Here is a 15,231-nt window from a genome sequence, read left to right as displayed (position 1 = left end):
CACCATGTGGTTGCTGGGAATTGAACTCAGGACCTCAGAAAGCACAGACAGTGCTCCTAACCTCTGAGCCATCTCTCCAGCCCCAAGAGAACACTCTTATGTGACAATGTGTTACTGGTCCCCTGCCTCCTCCAACTAAGAAATTAAGAGAAAAAAAAGAAGGAAAGGGAGAAAAGGAGGGAAGAAGGAAGAAAACATACAAACATGCAAGCTTAAGCCTCTCCAAATTACAAGTTTGAAATTCAACTAGAAAATGCAATTACTTCCCTCACACCCCATTTTCTTCTCTAAAACCTCCAGCATTTGACAAACTGAAAGCACTAACTCTAATTCCTACTCTCTGTTCTACTCTGTTCTTATGATAATTATTTTGCTTTCCTAGGTTTCTAATCGCTACTTCATAGATTTCTATTTTTCTCATCCCTGATATATTAGTATTTGTTATTCTGGAGAAGGCACCCTTCTTCATACAGTACTGTCAACAATCTCTACTGTTGATGCTTTGAGAGCTGTCTAAATGAGTTGCATGCCATACCCACCAAATTTCTATTTACAAAGGAAATCCCTCTACCCTCCAAAGCTTCCAGTTACCTCCCTCCTTTTATTTCCTTGAATGTACCATAGAAAGTTTCTATTTTGCTCTCCTTACTTCCTTTCGTACACCCATTTTCACATCACTTACCAAGTCCTGTTAAGCCAATTTTACTCACTTAAATCTGTTTTCTAATTGTCAGTTGAGAACATCTTTTATCTGAAACATAGCAACCTTCTCGTCTTTCCATTTTGCAACCTATCTCCAAGTTGTAGTTATCTTTCTGAAACTACTCTGATCACGTGATTTTTTTTTATATTAATTCACCCTTAAAGAGAAAGATCAAACTCCTTTATACAGCTTACAGAGATCTTAGCTGGTAAGGATGTCTGCCACCAAGCACTAGCATTTGATGCCCCAAAGCCAGAGTGAAAAGAAAGGACTCCTTCAGCTTGTCCTCTAATTTCCCCTAAATAGCTATGGGGAGCTGATGAAGTCCTGAGTCAACGTGTATTGTTGGCTTGGGCACAGCCATGCTTAGATCCATGAGAATGGCAAAGCCTCTTCTGGTCTAAGTTTGAGTGTTTATGAAACAGCGTGTACAAAAACTAGCCACAGCTTCCTCCTCTCCAATGACTGCTTCCCTACAAAGACCTCCTATGAGACTAGCTAACCGTTCCTCCTTGTACTGTTCATAATAAACAGGATGAGTTTCTGGGGTTCTAGTAGGTGTCCTCCATTACAGTGAACACAGCCTATGGAAGTACATACTACACAATCCTAGCTTTTCTGCATGTATACTTTCTTTATCCCCATATTGGCCCCGTCATGTTTCTAGGACTAAGAAGCAAATATTACATAAATAAAGCAAGTTATAGTTCAAACATTTAGCAGTTCTATATCTCTGGTCATGTTCTGATATGAAAAGCTGCTCCATAGATTTGCTATGAACACTAAGTCAGATAAAATAACAAAGTAATGTTTGATTGGTAAGCACTCAAGTCAGCTAGTGAAAGACTTTCAGGGACTGACGAGATGGTCTGGCAGTTAAAAGCTGCTAAGTTCAAGGACAAAAATTCAGTTCACAGCATCTGCCTCCTAGACAGACAGACAGACAGACACAGACAAAATATACATACACACAAAATACAGCTTATTTCAGTCACCTAATTCAGTAAGCTTTTACTGTGCTTACTAAAAATATAATTTATAGTGGAAAAAAACCTCAAATATAATCGTACTTGTCAGGAGTTTCCTGATAATGAAGAAGTAACACCAGTCAGACCCAAATCTTTCTACTATTAACTCCAGACTTAAACAAAAAATGAACTATTCAGCCAGTTGCAGTGGCACACCGCCTATAATCCTCAGGGAGGCAGAAGCAGGTGGATGTCTGTGAGCTCAAGGCCAGCCTGGTCTACAAAGCGAGTCCAGGACAGCCAAAGCTACAGAGAAACCCTGTCTTGGAGGATGGAGGAGAGAGCAACTATTCACAGGTAAGAAAAAAACCAAACAAAGAAACACTCAAAACACAGCAGAGTTGTCTTATTTTTGTTTTTATTTCCAATGGTTTCTTTTGATTGCTGGTTTTGTCCAAGGGCAGGCAAGATGGCTCTGAAACTCTTATAGCAAACCCACTTACATTAAAACCCAAAGAACTAAAAAAACAAGCTGAAGCAACCAGAGCTGCTGTACAAGGAGAAAAAAATCCCAGAAAGAAAGAACATAAATTCTGTATTTAAATTAAAATACATATTTAGATGATCCTAGAACTATAGGCCCAGAACCAATTCCAAGAAGCCCCAATTAAGAATACAGTAAGAATTAAGCAAATTTCTGCTAACCATAAAAATTACAGGAATTTAGATTTTGAGTTACAAGAATAAAAACCAACATTCTCCACAACAGAATCTAATCATCAATATATCAAGCATAAAGTCTGAAATACTATTAGACCTATGAAGAAACTAAAAAATGACGTAAAGAGAAAGAAAGAAAGAAAGAAAGAAAGAGAGAGAGAGAGAGAAAGAAAGAAAGGAGGGAGGGAGGAAGGAAGGAAGGAAGCTGAAATCAGGCTGTACTCTACTCTATGTTGCTCTACATTGTTTAAAACAATCATTTTTCACATTGTGCCTTGCCATAGAGACTATCACAAGCACCTTTCAGTTTTCCAAGACAGGGGTTTTGCAGTGTATCCCTGTCTGTCCTAGGACTCAAGAGATCTGTCTGCCTCTGTCTCCCAAGTACTGGAATTATAGTCACGTGCCACCATGCCTAGCTCCACTAGAAGCAGATTTTTTACTCCATTATGAGACACTGTGACACTGTGTGTCTAGGTGGATACATATGAAAGGTACCATCTGCAAAGTACTACCCACATGGCAAATAAATGACTAGTAAAAAGAATACCAGCCTATATATACATTTATCTGTAAGAGCACACAGACCAACCACATCAAGAAAAACAAAGCCAAGAATTTATCAGACAAATCAGACCAAGGCCAAGAGTAACAGCCCACCTGGGTCCCACAGACAGACACCTACAAAGGGATGGTAGAGAAAGGGAACTCTCTACTTTCTTAGGGTCTTCAGCTTGGTTTGGCCTCTGCTGACAAGGCCTGATATCTGCCCACCAGTCTGGACCTGCCACCCATCTGCCTGTTCATTTATTTAGATCCAACCCTACCTCTAGCTTTGTTTACTTTACTCACTCCTCCAGCTCAGCTCTGATCTTGCAGCCTGTCTCTACAACTAGGTTTCTCCAACTTGAGGTTAATTTAATTCAGCAACAAATTCTGGCATTCCTATCAGGTTCCCAGCTTTAGCCTCTCAGGCCTCTTTCCTTGCAACTTTCTGCCTCTTTAACCTTTGCAACTATTCTGCAACCTACATATATATAATATATATATATATAATATATATATATATATATATATAATATATATATATAAATACAGACATACAGATACACTATGTCAACTGAGAGTTAATGCTAATAAATAAGATTGTAATAAAAGAATGTGTTCAACTTAGCCAGAACTGTTGAAGAAGGCAGGAATACTGGCAGACTGCAGCCATTGTAGCCCCCGTTTTCTGTGAATTTACTGTTAAATAAATACTGATATTGTGGAAAATCACAAATGTGCTTGTCTGTGTTTCTGTTCATAAAAATCAACCAACATCAAGATAATACATGACTGAATTAGGCAATAAACAATTTAAAGCAGTGATTCTCAACCTTCCTAATGCTGCAACCCTGATATAGTACCATATTGTGGTGACCCCTAACAATAAAACTTTGTTGCTACTTCATAATTGTAATTTTGCTACTGTTATAAATCATAATGTTAACATCCTTGTAAAAGGTCCTTTGACACACACACACACACACCACATTGGGAACCACTAGCTTAAAGTGACTGTCAACTGTAGAAAGATGAAGATAAAGAAAAAACATGCTTCTAGTACATGAATCTGATGATTGGTGTTTTCAACTTGACAGAATCTAGACTGGACCCCTGGAAATACCTATGGGGAATTATCTTGATTGCATTAACTGAAGTGGGATTGGCTTTGATCCTCAACTACATAAAATGGAGAAAGGGAGCTAAGCACTAGCAGCTCTTTATCTCTATTTCCCAATTGTGGGTATCATGTATATAGCTGCTTTAGGCTGATGCTTTTACTCCCCTACTATGGTGGACTATACTTTACACTTTGAATTAACTATAAATCCTTTCTCCCTTAAATTGGTTTTGTCAGATTATTTTACCACAGCAACAGAAAAAGAAACAAAGACAATAAACAAATAGAAAATTAAGAGGAACTAGAAAAATAAATGAAAATACTAAAATGGAAAAATACCTCTTTCAATGCCAATAAATGCAATTGCTTATATAAATAATAAAAGGGTCAGTAAAACTTGAAAATAGATAAAAGGATTTCTAATGTAATAGACAAAAAGGGAATAATGAGAAGAAAAAGACCGAAAAAAGTGGTCAAATGCCTGTAATCAACACTTCTGGAGAAGTTATCAGGAATTCAAGGTTATCATACATGGCTACACTATTAGTTCAGGGGCAGGCTCGGCTACTACATAAGGCTGTAACTTAACTCACCTCCAAAATACAAGGGTCAGGAAAATGACTTAGTGAAGAAAGACACTGCTGCCAAAACTGATTACCTGAGTTCAATCCCTGGAACCTACATAGTAGAAATGACTCCTAAACTGTCTGGCTTCCACACATGTGCCTACCTACACAAGTATGTTTTTCTATGTTTCTCTAGACACAAAACATAAAATAAAAATAGGAGTGTAATAACCTTGCATCAATTGGCAATAAAGATTCCACCAGGTTCTACCCAGGTGAGCCATGTAATAGACAATTTGGCTTTGAGTATCAGATAGTTTCCTAGTCTTAAATGACAAGATCTGTTCCCAGGCTACAAAATCTGAAGTGCGCAACAGGACTCAACACAGATGAGAAGTGTAACACTGCCTAAGTATTAGTGCATCTAAATACACTGAAGTACAGCAACATAAGAAATGTGCCGCAGGCTGGAGAGATGGCTCAAAGTTAGGAGCACTGGCTGTTCGTACAGAGGACCTGAGTTCAATTCCCAGGAACCACTTGGTGGCTCATAACCATCTCTAATGAGATCTGGTGCCCTCTTCTAGTGTGCAGGCATACATGCAGACAGAACACTGTATACATAATAAATAAATCTTTAAAAAAAAAAGTGTGCCAAATCTACTTGCAGGAAACTTGTGGGAGTTAAAAATGCTGAATGAACATGGAATAATAAGATCTGAGACATTCATTCTTTCAATTGCTATATTTGAAAAACAAAATAATGCTTATGAAACATTTCTTTTGGAAACAATACTACAGAGATCAACACTGAACCAATGCTAATGTTAGCTTCCAGTGTGCTGAGAGCCTGCGAAATCAGATCATTTAGCAATGAGGGTTCCCTGCTTTAGACAACTATTGAGATACCACAAAAATGTGGTTGAAATATCATAGATACAAGATAGGTTATTCCATTAAAAAAAAAAAAAAAACACTATTTCTAAGCTGATGTTATCTTCTAATTGAAAATCTCATCATCAGCCTGGCATAATGGTTCAGAAAAGGAACCCACTACCAAGCCTGATGATCTGTGTTCAAGATCCCCAGGATACACACGGCAAAAAGAGGGCACCAACTCCTACAAGTTGGCCCTAACATGTACATGCTCTCATAGCAGGTCATCAAAACAAATGTTTAAAATTAAACTAAAATCTCACCACCCCCAAAAGCAGAGCAAGACATATACCTCATTGTATAATTAATGGAGCAAGAAACAGTACCACCACCCCTTATAAAGAATTCTGCCTAAAAACAAAACAAACCCCAAACCTAAACTGTAGCAGAAGCAGAGACTTGAGAATAAAAAGGAACAGATACATTAAGAAAGTGACTAAAGTGGGGCGGTGGTAGTGCAGTTTGTTAATCCCAGCACTCAATACAGGCATGCAAATTTTGTAAACCAGCCTGGTCTACAAAGGGAGTCCAGGACAGCCAAGGCTATACAGAGAAACCCTGTCTCAAAAAACCAAAAACTAAAAAAAAAGTCAATCTTTTTTTTCTTAAACAGATTATAAGCTGCAGCCTGTATAGGAAACATTTCTGTCTGAGTACAAACCATTTTGGTCTAAGTTTTTTTTTTTAATAATTTATTTCATTTTATTTTTTATGTGCATTGGTATGAATGTGTCCAATTCCTTGGAAATGGACAGTTGTAAGCTGCCATGTAGGTGCTGGGAATTGAACTTGGGTCCTTTGGAAGAGCAGGCAGTGCTCTTAACCACTGAGCCATCTCTCCAGCCCCTTTGGTCTAAGTTTTAATCAGTCAGTTTTTTCCCCCCGAAAAGAGTAGTCAATGGAATCTCTTACTCAAGTTTGTTAAAGATCGATCATTCTAGGCCTTAGGTGAATTCAATCCTGAAGGAGGTATTATATTCCTACAAATTAGGAAATTGTAGCGTATTAACATACTGGTTTACTAAAGCTGTAACACTAAATATGTTAACAAAGAAATTAAATGCCAGAGAAATCAATATAATCAAGACCCCAAAAGCCTCATGGCCTTTTCATAAAAAACAAAGCAAAACATCACTGAAGCAATTATTACCATTTTAATATCAAAAGGCTCACATACTGAAGGTTCAGTTCCTAAGGCAGTGTTCAGAAGTGGATCAGCTTTAAAAACTGAGTGGATTATAAAGCCTCTGATTCCATGAATCTATTCATATGCTTATAAGATTCATGATTTGGCCCAATTATTGTGGCTGATGAAAGCATTATTACAGTGTGGACCCTAACTGGAAAAGTAAATCAAAGGTACCTTTTAAAGGTGTACTTTTTCTCCTGCCTCTTCCCTCTTCCCTCTACTCAGCTTCCTAGTTGCCAGTTCAATGACTTTACCATAAAGTGACTGCCTCTCCACAGGCCCAGCAACACAAAACCAACCTATCATGAAATAATCCCCTGGCTGGGTGGTAGTGGCTCACGCCTTTAATCCTAGCACTTGGATTACTGTGAGTTCAAAGCCAGCCTGGTCTACAAAGTGAGTCCAGAACAGCCAAGGTTACACAGAGAAACCCTGTGTGGGGAAAGGGGAGAATTTCTGAAGCTAAATAAAATCTTTCCTCCTTTAAACTGTTCTATTTATTTGGTACTGCTATGGAACACAAAAAAGATCATTGTCCTCATCCTTTAGCTTACACTATACAGGTCACCTAGACATCACCTTACCAATTCTAATTCTTTATATCCTTCAAGACTCAAATAGCCTAGGTTTCCAACTAAAGCTATTTCATTTTATAGTGTAACAGAAACCCAAATCAAAATACTTAGAATATATGAATACACAACATTAAAACATAACTGCTTTCTAGAGTATTGACTGCCTACCTCAATGAATGATTTTGTCTGCTTAGAAATCAATATAAAAAAATCCTCAGGCCTAAAAGTTTCTCTTCTGGGAATTTGCCTCATAGAATAAACAGCAGCATTGATAAAACAGAACTATTTAATAGTATTTACCCAGTCGTGCTGAACAATCCAACCTCAATGACAGAAAAAAGTAATTTAATTGTAACAGAAGGCCTTGTACTAAAAATGTTATTAAAGTTATATGTACTAATAAAATATCCATTATGTCAAGAAAAATACCCAACAGTTCTTTAAACAGTGTAAATTATGTTTTTCTTTCAAGATTTCTAATGTACATCTTTGGGGGAAAGGGAGTAAAGAAACGGCCTCATGAAACACAGGATGGTTTCAAACTATGTTAGCAAGAATGATCCTGAACTCCTGATCTTTCTACCTTCACTTTCAAAGTGACAGGCTTATAGGCATACATCTCACTGCCTGTAAGATTACTTACTCTCTTCTTTGGAATCAGTTCCTTGTTCAATACATTAGGATACATTGATCTCTAACACCCAGCTCTGAGCACATGCTTAATCTGTCATCATGGCTCAAACATTAAAGGCTCAGACTTTAGCCCAGCATCATCACAGCTTTTTTTTTTTGGTCTGTGCATTGTGTGTGAGCTGTATGTACTTGTTTACATATGTGTGTGTGTGTGTGTGTGTGTGTGTGTGTGTGTGTGTACATGTATAGGCAAGAGGTATTAGCTATCTTTGCGCTCCAAACTTATTCAGACAGGGCAAGAGCGGAGTTTGAAGTTCATCAATTGAGCCAACATTTATGGACAATAAATTTCAGCAATCAGCCTTTTTCTACCCACACCCAGAACTATGGTTACAGACATGCATTACTATGCCTGTTTTTTTATGTGGGTTCTGTTTGGGAATCCAAACTAAGATCTGCGTACCTGTATGCTAGGTACTTTACTAAGCCTTCTCTCCATCTCCCACCGTAACTTTTTATGTAAATGTTAACACAGAAACACCCAGGAAGAAAACCTAGCAATTTCCTAGACAACTTAAAAGTGCTATGTATATATACTTTTCCATATAGGCTAAATGAAATGATTTACCTTTATAATAGTTTGTAATACATTTTAACAGTTAAAAACTTTAAAATGCTTATTGTGGCCTATGGAATAGTATAAAATAATATGGTTTATACAAATTTCTGAATTGAATGAAAGGAATCTTTTAAATAATAATGGACTGTAGTTTTAATTTTCTTGTCAGACATTCAAATAAACCAAGAATTATTGATCACTTTCTTCTTACCAACTTTCAGTGAGATAAATAATCAAAATATCAGGCTGGAGAGATAGCTCAGTGGTTAAGAGCACTCACTTACTGTCCTTCTGAAGGTCCCAGTTCAATTCCCAGCATCCACAGGGCAGCTCACAACTGTCTGATGCCATCTTATGGTGTGCAGACATACATGCAAAGCATCCATACACATTAAATAAATCTTTAAAAAAAATTTTTTTAAAGCAATCAAAATATCCTAAAGATGACAAAATGTGGGGCTGGAAAGATGGCTTAACTATTAAGAGCACTCCCTGCTTTCCCAGGACCTAGATTCACTTCCCAGCACCCATATGGCAGCTAACAATTGTCTGAAAACTCTAGTTCTGGGGGATCCAAAATGTTCTTCTGGCTTCTTTGGGCACTAGGCACACACATGCAGGCAGAACACCCATACACATAAAAAAAAAAGAAAAAAAAAAGAAAAAAAAAAGATTTTCTTTTATTTTGCAGTTTTTAAAAACTTTAAGAAAAGCATTTTAAAAAGAGGGTCTGTGATAAAGCCTACTGACCAGAATTCCCCACCCAGAACCCACACTGTAGAAAATTCATTTACGTTGTACATACATATAGGTGTAAACACACACACACACACACACACACACACAGAATGAAACTTTAAAAAACAAAAATACTTTAGGTATGAACATCTTTAATTATCCAAAATACAACTCTGCTTCCTGAATACAGATACAGTGTGACATGGCAGCTGCCTGCTACTGCAGCCATGTCTTTCCCCATGGCAAAACTTTTGACTGTAGTTAGGAGCTTCATTACCTGACATGTGAAAGGCCTCAAGAAGATTCCTACAAATTCTCAGATCATGCCCCTAGAGTTGAAAAAGCCCAATTTCAGGTACCTACCATGAAGGACAACAACACCTACTATATTGATTTCAGTTACCTTCCAAATAACCAGAAAAGTTTAAAACACAGCAGTTAAGGTGAAGAAAAGGATCTCTAAGCTAAGTCAAATTTGAAATGTAAGAGGATTTACTGGTAGATACTGGCTTTGAGCTAACAGTAAGCACCTTTCCATTTGGTCCAAGGAACATCATATAATCATCTGATATATTCTGGTTTACGTTTTGATGTATTACATATCACTGTATGGAAAACCTTAGCTATAAATACTGGCCCCATAGTAAGAATTTCTCCTTTTTGCCTCTCCCATCTTCATTCTTGAGGAAGAGCTCAAATATGCTGGCACAAAACCTAAGGAGAGAAAATATTTCCAAAATTTGTTGTTCGGCAAAAGAAATACTTATTTCTCATTCTAATGCATATACTTTCATGGCTTTGGTCAAACTTTTTTGACTTGATTGTAATATTCAGATTAGATTGCTGTCTTAGGGTTTCTATTGCTGTGCCAAAACAACCATGACCAAAAGGCAAGTTGGGAAGGAAAGGGTTCATTGGCTTACACTTCCGGATTATAATCCATCATTGGAGGAAGTCAGGACAGGAACAGGAACTCGCACAGGGCAGGCACCTGGAGGCAGGAGCTGATGCAAAGGCCGTGGAGGTTGCTACTTACTGGCTTGCTCAGCCTGCCTTCTTATAGAACCTAGGACTACCAGTCTAGGGATAGCACCACCCACAATGGTCTGGGCCCTTCTCCACTGATCACTAATTAAGAAAATGCCCTCATTTATCAATTATCAGCTGGATCTCATGGAGGCATTTCTTCAACCAAGGGTCCTTTCTCTGTGATGACTCTAGTCTGTGCCTAATTGACATACAGAATCAGCCAGGATAATTGGTTTACTGCCTTTTTTTTTCCTAACTTTTATTAGTTACACTTTATTCACTTTGTATCCCCCCCATAAACGCCTCCCTCCTCCCCTCCTAATCCCACCTTCCCTCTCCCTTCTTCACACATGCCCCTCCCCAAATCCACTGATAGGGGAGGTCCCTCTCTCCTTCCTTCTGATCTTAGTCTATCAGATCTCATCAGTAGTGGCTGCATGTCATCTTCTGTGGTCTGGTAAGGCTGCTCCCCCCTCCAGGGGAGGTGATCAAAGAGCAGGCCAATCAGTTTATGTCAGAGGCAGTCCCTTACTGATTTCTTGAAACTAACATTTGGAAAATAACATGAAATGTTTTGTAGGGGATAAAAAGAAGAAATTATACCTATTTCCCCGAGGCAACCCTATCTCCTAGCATTACTGTTTAAAGGAATTTTTCTTAGAGAAGGGATAGAACTGTAACAGGAAGTTTTTTTTTCAATGAAATTCCAGTAATATTTCCCCCAGTCAGTCACTCAAGGACAGGTTATATACCAAATTCCAAATCAAACACAGGGGAAGCAATTCCTTAACAGTTTTAGAATAGTTCCAGGATGACACTTAATTTAAATCTTCCTACACTATAACCCTAGATGTCCAAAGTCTAAATGAATATCCAAATTAGATGATTCCATTATGGTGAGCTCCAGTTGCTCTATTCATGTTCTGTCACTTCTCTCCCTTCAGTCACTAGGTGGATCCCTCTGACTGAATAACATTTCATCTCAGCTACACTGTCTCTAAGTCTTTATTTGTATTATCATTATTATATGTGTATACATGACATGAGTATGTATGGATGCCTGGACCACAACGTTCATGTGAATGTTAAGAGAACTTGGCAATCAGCTCCCTCCTCCCACCTTTACATGGGTTTCAGGAGAACACACTTAGGTTACCAGGCTTGCATGAAAAACATCTTTACTCACTGAATCATCTCACCAGCCCTAACTTCTCTAACTCCTTGAAGACTCAGCTATACCTATAGAAAGCTTTTCCTGACCACTGTATATTCTGCCCTGGAGTCCACAGCCACCTTTGTAACATCACCCTATAACAGCATACTGCACAAAAATCCCAAATTAACCCTTTCTCTACACTATAAATTCCTTAAGAAGAATCACTTCTTGACCAACTTCTAAAGACAGTGTAGCTCAAGACCAACCTGTGATTCTCAAACAAGTATACCTTAATAAAAAGATATATTCAGAAAACAAATATACTATATTCTTCAATGTTTCATGAATACTTTCTCAACAAGAAGTCTGATTTAAAAGTGGCAATTTGTTTTTAGCAAAAGCTTAGAGTACTCCTCTTTTGCTGGTATAGTAACCACAGAATTTAGAAATTAAAGCTCTCTCTCTTTTTGGTTTTAAGACAGGGTTTCTCTGTGTAGCCCTGGCTGTCCTGGAACTATCTCTATACACCAAGCTGGCCTCAAACTCAAGAGACCCACCTGTCTCTGCCCCACAAGTGCTGCAATTCAAGGTGTGTACCACCACCACCTGGACTTCTCTCCATTTTAAGGTCCAAGCCAGGCACAGTGGCTTACCTGTAATCCCACCACTTGTTAGAGGCAAGAAGATTCTAAATTCAAGGTTATACTCGGGTTTCCACACCAACCTAGTGTGGAAATCCTACTACTCTTTCCTTCCACTCCCCCACCTCCCCACCAAAATCCAAAAAAACATCTGTAGAAAAAAACAAGACCCACCGTCTAAACTTCCAAATTTTATGGAGAACTGGAATTTAAAAATCAGCTTTTTACAGAAATGCCCTGCATTTAAACACAGAAGTACAAATAAAACAGAATAGAGAAGCCAGGCGCAGGGTGTCATGCCTGTGATCCCAGAACTAAAGGAGAAAAGAGGCAGGCAGACCTCTGAGTTCCAGGCCAGCCTGGCTTACAAAAGCCGTCTAAACAGCGAAGGCCACACAGAAAAACCCTGCCTTGGGGGAAAAAATAGTATGGAGAAGTTCAAGTAGCTCCTATTTGTATTTAATTGTTTTTCTGCATTTAATTTTGTTTTGTGTTTTTGAAACAGGGCTTCTCTATGAAGCCCTTGGCTGTCTTGGAACTCGCTCTGTAGATGAGCCTGGCCTCAAACTCAGAGACCCGCCTGCCTGTCTCCCAAGTGCTGGGATTAAAGGTGTGCACCACCAGCACCTGGCAGACTTAACTTTCTTGTTAACAACAAAAAATTATGTAAGTGTGCTACTGTCTCCTTCTTACAATCTCGACAGCCTGTTACAGGGCTATACATACACTCACCCTGTCCTTATATCTCATTTACCTGTACTGTCTAAATAAAACCAACTGCATCTTAGTTAAGATTCACTTATCCCTAATAAGTCTTTTGGAAATGGTGCCAAAGGGATAAGGTATCTCAGTGAGTAAAGCACACTCAACAGTGAGAGCATGAATTCAGATCCCCAGTGGTCCCAAGGAGCTGGGTGATGGAAACATGAGAAACACCTAACGCTCCAGAGAGCCTGGTGTATGCAACTGCAAACAAGAACCCATTTCTTACAGGGTGAAAGTATAAGGATTCACACCCAGTATTATCCTCTAATCTCTAAACACGCACTGAGGCACATTCAACGCCTGTGCTTGAACATACACAAACTCTATCTAACATACACAAAAATAACTTGCTACCCTTGGCAAGTCAACTACTACAACAGAAATCACAAAGACTGACCTTCAAACAAGATCCCAGATTTCTTGGATAGCCTTTTCTTTAAAGGACTACAAATACAGAAGCAGTTCTTTCCTACTTTTCTAATTCCTCCACATTACATGTTGACAATCAGCTACAGGTTTTATTCCTTCCAGGGATACCAAACCTTTTGTCACTATGATACAAAACTGTCATCCTTAATATAAGTTCATACTTGAGAACCACACAATTAATTTTTTAAAAGTATTTATCATCTCTTTAGTGAGTTTAGGTGTTTATGTTGAGCTGCATTCATAGTTATTCTTGAGTGTGTGCAACTAAATGGGTTGAGTTGGACATGCCTAATAGGCAGTGCTGAGTACATGGTCTTATAGTCAGAGTATATAGCCTAGTAGACTAAACCCTTTCCAGGAAACAAATTTGGGGGATCAGTATAGAGTCCAAGCACAGACGTTGCCAGAAAGTAGGTGATGATGATCTTGTTGGGTTTTTTTTTCCTGTCCCATTTTCAGTCAATGGGACAGGAAACATATTGACAACTTTTTCACATCTGAAAATATTTTATTTTTCTGTAGCTGGCAGCTAGTATATGCACATCAGGTAGGCATATCTGAATTTTTCTGAGTATTCCAAAGTCGTTTATCCCTCCACAAAAGAGAATGTGAAAAGAAGTGACATGTAGCTTGAGTAGAGTAAGACTGTAGTAGCCATACTTGAAGAACAGAGAAAATTAAACAAGTCATCCTTTTGTCAACATGCTTGAATAGTCAACCACTTTTAATTTTTTAAACCTTTTTATTTAAAACTCAAAAAGACAAGTCAAAACTACGCATTTAAAGTCAATGAAAGTGTCCACAGTTTCATTAAAATTTAAAGTTACTTTCTTTAAGGTGATACTTGTTACCTAGACAAATCCTAAATTCTCATTTTATAACTAAATTCAATCTCTTGAATTACTGGAAGAAAAAAATTACTATCTCATCTCTAAATATACTATTTCTTGAAATAGTAAAAAAAAAACATTACCTATCTACCTATATAAAGGAAATTTTTGAAAATACCTTTAAGTTCACATTTCAACCACAAAAGCAGTTATTAAAAAAAATGACTTGTCAATGTAAATATCACAATCAGAATATTATGGTTTGAAGCTAGGTGTTGGTTGTGGTAGCAGCAATGGCAGCACATGCCTTTGATCCCAGCACTTAGGAGGCAGAGGCAGCAGAGTTCCAGAAAGCTACACAGAGAAATCCTGTCTCAACAACAACAAAAAAAAAAACTAAAAAGATTACAGTTTGAACATTTTTCTACTGTATCAGAATTCATTACCTACTGAATTGAGAAGTGAGATAGCCTGATGGTAGTCCAACAATCTTTATTACTGATAAAGCTACACTGAAAGGCCTAGTTTAGACTTTGGCCAGTACCATGCCTAATTCATTTAACCTAACCCAATCACAGCAACTACTGTTCTCTCTTAAAGAAAGAAGCTGTCTATCCCGGTTGCTCTCGTGAGCTAGAACACATTTTCTGTGGGGCAGACTCCCAGGAAAAGGGAGGAGGGGTTCAGATAATTTTTAATTCCCTCTTACTATTCACCTAATAGACAAACAAGGAGAAAATAAAGTGCAAACCAGACAGTTTCCATGCCTTCTTAAAAATATGAAATAAGAAATCTAAATTGGGCAGTGTTGGCGTATGCCTTTAATCCCAGCACTAGGAGAAGAGGCAGGCAGATCTCTAAGTTTGAGGCCAGCCTGGTCTACAGAGGGAGTTCCAGGACAGCCAAGGCTATACAAATAAACCCTGTCTCAAAAACAGAACAAGCAACAACAACAAAAAATCTATTTAATTTCACATGCCAATTTACCCACCTACAAGTGCAATCTTTTTATTAATCTGTTAGTTAAATGGTCTCAAGCAGTGAATGAATGCAAGTCATATAAAGTCA

General features: G+C 38.1%; 1 protein-coding gene across 10 annotated transcripts in view; it reads right to left on the bottom strand.

The window, feature by feature from the left end:
* The window catches only part of Pum2 (pumilio RNA binding family member 2), a 74,131-nt gene that overhangs the window by 56,590 nt on the left and 2,310 nt on the right, over window positions 1-15,231 (bottom strand). The window lies entirely within an intron of this gene.

This window comes from Meriones unguiculatus, chromosome 1 (assembly GCF_030254825.1).
Source record: "Meriones unguiculatus strain TT.TT164.6M chromosome 1, Bangor_MerUng_6.1, whole genome shotgun sequence".
NCBI classification, from domain to species: Eukaryota; Metazoa; Chordata; class Mammalia; order Rodentia; family Muridae; genus Meriones; species Meriones unguiculatus.
The sequence above is the reverse complement of the archived record's forward strand: the minus strand, read 5'-3'. Positions and strand labels throughout refer to the sequence as shown.